Genomic DNA, 6,363 nt, shown 5'->3' on the forward strand with positions numbered 1-6,363 from the left:
AGCAATGCCCTCACCAGGACTCGAGCTTCGGACCTCTCGAATACGCGCCGATTGTGCAGACCATTACACCCCGAAGGCATGCTAAGAAGGTGAGAGAAAAACCTTATACATTTACACTGATTTTTCTTTCATTATTCTAATATCTAAACGATTTTTTCTGCTAAACGTAGCGTTAAAATGCAATCTAATTTGGATTCTTGACTGCATTTAGAAATTGATTTTACAGTAATTTGTTTGGTAATATTTTAGCCTTTTAAAACCATTCTTAATGTTTTATTATGTATGAAATTTGAAACGTAACTAATGTTAAGTAGATATAACTTGTTTCATAATACTTGGAAAATGAAATATAGGAACTTCAATAGAATATTTACATCTGCGATATTTCAGCCAGGAGGAAAACACATAATTTGCTCTGGATTCACAAGTCTACATCTTTATTTATTTCTTTTAGAAATATTTTATCCACGATGCTGGTAAAATACGGACCATTTTTAAGCTGTTTTAAAAATTTCAGGACACTTTCATTAATATGAGACTTGAAAAACGATTTTATTCTCTGTTAGTAAAAGCTACCGCAAAGTATAAATTAGAAATATGGGAAGTTAAGACTAAAGATTAATGAAATATATTGTTTATGAAAATATTGTTCATTTTTATTGCATGTAGTAAGCTTATTTAGTAAGATAGTTCTTATTTTTAAATAATAACGACGATTTTCAACTTAATTTGTTTATATTACAGTTATTTGTTTATATTTGTTATATTACAGTTAGTTTTAGTTGTGCTCAGTTTCTAGAAGTTTTATTAATGATGAATTTAAATCTCACATGTGCTCAAGTATTCCTAGCATATTTTATTAAATGAATTGGTACCTTTGTTACCAACAGAAAGGTTTGTGAGACATGGTTTAGCATGAATGTTACATTCTAAACTGGTGGCTTGAGAAATATCTTTGGTGCATTAGAAATCTTTCACGAACTGATGGCTTGGAATCTACTTCACAATGACATCAATCCCTTTAGACCGAAAATTATTTGCCATAATTAACTGAAGAATAAGATAATTTTGAAACTTAAATATATATTTTATAAATTAAGATGTCTAAAATTCGTACTGCAAGTGCACGGTAAATCTGTTTTACAAAAGGAAATTTTCTACTCTCAAAAACATGTATGCATTATGGCGTAAATATGACATTTATCTGCAATAATCATCATAAATACTATTAAATTGTACAAATAATATGCAATAGGATTTAATAAATTACTTGCACGCTAAAAAGATCAAAATATACAAAAATATATATGAAATTATCAAAAATAAACAATATAAAACAAAAACATTATTATTCAACCAAACAAAATGTTCTAACCTCGAATGGAAAATATATAACAAGAAGTGTGACCCTTCTTATAAAAACAAAGATTACATAATGATCATTTATGCCTCCGATCAAATGATGTTGAGCAAAGAAGCTTCTGTCAGTTATATTGTTAGAATTTTTCAACTGGGATTTTCGCGTAATTTTAAATTTTACATTGTTATGCATTTCTTCTAGATAGAAGTTTCATATTGTTACGGGTTTTGTATTTAGTTTGCTATTTTTAGTAGAACTGTAATTAAAATTGCTTTATTTCCCTGTGCAATGCAGCGCGTGAGGAGTTTTAAGAGAAAACTATGCCGGAAAAGTAAAAATACAGGAGCACGCGCATTTAATAAATAGATATCTCGTAATTGCTTTTGCTTTCCAATATAGGAAGAATAGAAATTACCAGAAGCTTCTCGTGACTGATTAAAACGCTTTAAAAAGCCGGAGAAAACCATCTCAGTTCAGTTATTTAGATAACTGTTGTTGCTGACTGTAGCGAATTCGCGATGAGATCGGATTAGCTTTCCCTGCGCTTTGAATCGTGTTCTATTTAACATTCAAGTAGTTTACAATATAACTACTGTGTGATATTGTACGAATATCTCTGAGGAAGAAATTCAGCATTTTGTTTTTATTTCTTGTGGTAAGAATAAATTTTATTAATTTTTTTATCAAACACTCGCATTCAATCTATTACGAACCCGTATGCACACAATACCTTTTGGTGTCCGAAGTGGGATTTGAATACCAATAGCAAGAGCGACGGAGGAACAGTTAAGGTAGTTGGTGGTTAAGGTAAGTTAAGGTAAATCTGTCCGCAAAAGCACAAGAGCTGTCATAGCACAAAACAATATCTCATTACCAGCAAGAAACACACGTTGAGAAATGAGACAAATGCAGAATTTGAAATGAAGACGCCTAACTAAATCTTGGCTTACTCCTTATTAAATGCTTGTGAATAATCGCCGCTAGCAGATACTTAACGCCAGCTAGTTAAATTGCAACAACAAGAATTGCTGCATTTAAAGAAGAAATGAAAGCGGGCCAAGTGGAGATGAAAGCTGGCCAAGTTGAGATGAAAGCTGGCCAAGATTCCGTTAAAGAGGAGATAAAAGCGAGTCAAGCATCTGTTAAAAAAGGAATGAAAGGTATTCAAGTATCTGTTAAAGAAGAAATGAATGCTATTTAGAAATCTAGTAGCCTGGCACTGATGTTGAAAGACTGTCTTTTCAGATCTCGCCTTTTCAGACTGCTCGACAGGAACAAGGGAAATCCTGTCCCTGCAATACTTCATCGACGGCATCCGGGATCCTGAAATACAGAAAGCTCTGCGAATGGCGGATGTCAAGGAGTTAAAAAGCGTTCTAGAGTACGCCATGAATTACGAGGCACCTCAGCAAGCAACTCGTAGAGACTGCCAACCAATCAGAGCTGCTCAAGTCCAAAATCCAGAAGATGAAATGGCTTCTCGCTTACACGATTTAACCAGACAACTCAATGCATTGAGATGCAATATGACAAGATATCGACCCTAAAGTTCTGGAGCTGTGGTGAAGGGCCCATACGAAGAAACTGCAGAAACCCCCAGGGCACGGATGTTAAGACCTCTCCTAGCAAGAAGCAGGGAAACTAATTTGTGGCCATCTTGCGGGCAACAACTTTTCATTATCTGGCAATAGTGGCGGCAGTAAACGACTTTTAATCATAGGACATATCAGTGAGGTTCCTTGCAATACGACCATCGATACAGGAGCCAGTGTTACCATCATTCGAAAAGATGTGGCTCAACAATTGAAAAGAAAGCTCATCTGGACGCCGCCCTGCGTGACTCTTCAGACTGTGTCCGGTGATAAAATCGACATCGAGGGAAAATTAAACGTTAACATTACTTTTGGAAGTGCCGCTTACCATCACACGGCTTATTTGGCAGATATTACAGATCCTTACATACTCGGATTGGACTTTATAAGGAAATACAATTTTTCCTTGGACTTAAAAAACAACGAACTGCATTCTGTCTCTGAGGACATAGCCCTATTCGGAATTAATGATGAAGGAGTTAAATCTGTCCGCAAAAGCACAAGAGCTGTCATAGCACAAAACAATATCTCATTACCAGCAAGAAACACACGTTGAGAAATGAGACAAATGCAGAATTTGAAATGAAGACGCCTAACTAAATCTTGGCTTACTCCTTATTAAATGCTTGTGAATAATCGCCGCTAGCAGATACTTAACGCCAGCTAGTTAAATTGCAACAACAAGAAAACTAAAACATAGCAACGGCTAGCCATATGCTAACTAACGCATTTTTTTTCCTATAAAAATTAGATACTAGAAGCTTACTTTAACTAATTTGCATTCTGATGGAAATTCACAAAAACGGTAGTTATATTAAAGCCAATATAATAAAATAACTAAAAATAACGGAAAATATGTAGCATTCTTTTCATCTTTAACTTCTGTGTTTCAAACTATTACTAGTAAAGAAAGACACTGAGTTAGAATCTAAAGCATAATACTGCGATTAATTTTAAAGTACTGATTTATTTTGCATTGTTTATTATATAATAGAAATTTAAATTCAACTTACTTCGTTTAATTGGTGTCCTATTGATCAAGCGTCAGCTCAGAAACCCTTTGTCATACTAACATAGTATATAACATCTTGAAATGATTAATATGATTTTATGATGGCCATTAGTTATTAATTAAATTTTAGAACAATAGTTATCTTTTGAGTTATTTTAATGAAGTGATTTCGATTTACTTTAATTAGTTATTATGAGTACTATTAACCCTACTATGAGTATTACTACTGAGTACTACTAAGTACTATTAAATCTACTACAACTACTAATACAATAGAGTCTATGTGTATTCTTTGATAACGTATAACTTTATGTCGAAGACGAAGTAGTGAATTCTGACTATGGTTTTAAGAATAAACACTGCAGAAGAAAGGTTTAAATAATTTTTTTTTATTTAAAGTTAATTAAAACAGATGCACGCAAATCACCAAAACATGTGGCTAACGAAAATTAACGGAAAATAAGAATGTAAATGCACATTAAAATTTTGAGATAACTAACGACTGGCTACTTAGTTTAAACTAACGTTAAACCGACTTCTCATCGCAAAGCCGAGCAGAGAAATATCATTATAAACTGAAACGTGTCGAACACCAAATTAGAGAGCTAATTTTAAACTCGCAGCATAAGCATCGGAACTATGTCTGCTACTACTCCTTTTTGAACTCTTGACGTCCAACTTAAATACTGCTTCCGAAATACGTTTAAATTTGGATACTACGTGATTACTTAATTTACATTCCAGCAGGAAACTGAAACTAGAAATGAAAGTAAAAAAAAACTAAAAATAATTGGTTAGAATAAAATAAATCCTTACAGTACCATATTGTGAGTACTAAAAAAAATCTTACTACTTTATCGTAATATGTTACCTAAGTATTCAGAAACTGATAAAATCACTCATCATTCTTCCTTTAAATTTTAATATTAAAACATATGTTAAAAACAGAAATTTTCTAAGGTATAATGAAAAAAAAAAAAAAAAAAAAAAAAAAACTGAAAGGTTTCAAATTTTAAACTACGTACAAAGGAGCGTTTTTTTAACATTTTGGGTGTTACATTTATTTATTAAATACTAGCAGCTTCGCTGCCAGCCTTCGTCTGGCTTTTAAATGTACCGGAAAAATGGCTGAAGGGAACACCAAACTTTAAATTTAAAAACTGCATAGAATTTTATTCTGCAGAACAACTTCATAAGAAAAAGTTATTAAGTATAACAAAATTACAATGAAATAAGCAATATCCCTTAATACAAATATTAATTATCCTAATAAATAAATTAACCAACTTCACTTTGCAAAATCTTAAGAACTCAAATGGTATAAAGGAGGTTAAGAACTTTGTTTTCTAAAAAAATCACTCAAAACTTTTCAATATCTTAAAAACAGTGAAATGAGCAATAAATTACATAAAAGAATACAAAAAAAATTCTGAAAAGCAAAGTATAATTAATGATATTTTATCTTATATTTTCAAGAGAAAAAAATTAGGTGCTACTTTGGTAGACGGTTGCACGGATTTTTGGCGATTTACATCGGCGCAATTGTTGGCGCGGTTTTTATAGTCATCAGCCATCTTGAAAAATGCTGTTTTTACGTATTTTACGCATATAGTAAAGTATTAGAAACTTAAAAAAAAGTAAATATCGTTAAAAATAATGGATTAATTTTTGGTTGAAAACGTATTTTGTAAGATGGCTGGCAAATGTAAATAAATACATTTACTAAGAGTATAAAATGCTAAAGTAAGGTTAAATTATTACTTTCACATAATAGAATAAAAACACCGCTATAAAAAGATTGCGCCAACATTTAATAGGACTTAATATAAATAACTTTATATTAAGTCCTATTAAATGTTGGACTTAATAAAATATTACTTAAATTGAATATCGAATTAAAAATATCATAGCAACGTTTAAATGAATTAAAATATTACTTAAATACTTTAAAATAAGTTTTATAGGATTTAATTGTTTAACATTAAAACATATGTGGCAATAAATATCTCAGGAATTTTTGAAAACATTGTATTAACTTTTTAATAAAAGTTGAAGTATACAATTATAAAGTAAAAGAAAATTATGTACTGACATTTTTTTAAAGTATTTTACCTCTCGTATATTGATAAGTACCAGGAAAAAAACGATCTTCACCTTTGATCCACATCTCTCGCACTTCAATGGAGAAGCAATTAACGAGGTTTTCTCCAAAAATTTAAAATAAATTTCCTCTGACGCTATTAACAATTTATAAATAAATATTTGATTAGGGAAGCCAGGTTGGCCAAAATAAGGTCTCAAAGGGCAATTTTTTTATTCCGATACCAATAATTCTTGGTTAATTACCAATAACAACATTCATCTTCGAAACGGACATATCCATTCCATTTTAAATCTGA

The sequence above is a fragment of the Stegodyphus dumicola genome, chromosome 4 (assembly GCF_044657685.1).
Source record: "Stegodyphus dumicola isolate Sdum_Otavi_A_Nest chromosome 4, ASM4465768v1".
NCBI classification, from domain to species: Eukaryota; Metazoa; Arthropoda; class Arachnida; order Araneae; family Eresidae; genus Stegodyphus; species Stegodyphus dumicola.